This window comes from Lottia gigantea (genome assembly GCF_000327385.1).
Source record: "Lottia gigantea unplaced genomic scaffold LOTGIsca_1097, whole genome shotgun sequence".
NCBI classification, from domain to species: Eukaryota; Metazoa; Mollusca; class Gastropoda; family Lottiidae; genus Lottia; species Lottia gigantea.
In genome coordinates, this window is record NW_008706996.1 from 2,794 (window position 1) to 4,264 (window position 1,471).

Sequence of the window (1,471 nt, forward strand, 5' to 3'; positions counted from 1 at the left end):
AAATGCTAGGGTAGACTGTGCCTGATTGTGAGCTGATCTATTTTTAAAATGGATGCGAAGACCAGTTCAAAATTTTCACCTACGTTTTCACTAATTTCATCCTCTTGTCTGGCACTGTCTAAAAGATCAATTGGAATCTCTGTAGCATAAAACTCAGAGAAGATGTTGACTTTCCAAACCGAGCTTCCAACCTATCAAAAACATCTTTAAACAATTCTGAAAAACCTAAACGAACTGCAACTTGACTTGCTTCTCCCTTTATCGAATGTACTGTTTTAAGCTTTATTGATATCTCTCAACACGACCATATACAGTAGTCTCTCGGAAGAGAGTGAAAAACTAAAAATACAAAATACAACTGATAAATACAAGTACAGATCTTATGATTCTTCTCATTTTGTCAATATAATAGGCCTCGCTTACAAATTAATGGTTACACCAAACGAAGTTCACATGATGACATGTTTTAAACTGAACACAAATGAAATAATCAAATTTTAGACACTTTGCTAATTAAACAAATCTACAATAACATAAACTGAAATTACCCTGTGAGAGGCAACACTTTCTGAAATGTCTAAGAATATGAAATAAAGGATAAAATGGCGGTGTTTACATTAATGTACTTCCATAAATTGGAGAGTTTTCTAAAGGGACGCAACTTTATTTAAATCAAGACAACAGTAATCGTATTGTTCCATCACACTCCCCGTCTGAATTTTAACAATAGTACTATAAGACAAGTTACAAGACATTTCAAAATAACAGAATCAACATTAGTTGTTAATATCACCTTCTAACAAGACAAAAAGTTCCGTAATAGGACGGATATACGACACACGTTTACCATTCTTCTCAGTACGAACTTCGACTTTACGAATAAGGTTATCGTCACTTGGGAAAACGTTTGTAACGATACCTAAAGGCCATTCATTACGATGTACTGCATTGTCTTTTAACAACACGATGTCATCTTTTGACATAATTCGGTTTTCTTGGTGCCATTTTTGTCTGTTTTGTAATGTTTGCAAGTACTCTTTTCTCCACTTCGACCAAAACGTATTGGAAAGAACTTGCACAAATTTCCACTGAGATTTATAAGAGTCCTTGATATCAAAGTTACAAGTTCCAAAATCTGAATTCACCGACTTTTGGGTTAATAAAACTGATGGACTTAAAACGGATGAAGACTCTGGGTCTGACGAAAGTACCATGATAGGTCTGGCATTAACAATTGCTGAAACTTCGTACATAAGAGTAGATAAAACTTCATGTGTTAAATTTCTGTGTTTATGATCCAGTAACATAGCATCCAATATGCGTCTCGCTACCCCAATCATCCGTTCCCACACTCCACCCATGTGAGAGAAGTGGGGAGGGTTAAATTTCCAAGTGGCGCCTTGTTTGAATAAAAATCAGCCACAGTTCCATCTGGCACGTTTATGGCATTCAATTGTAGGTCCTTTACACT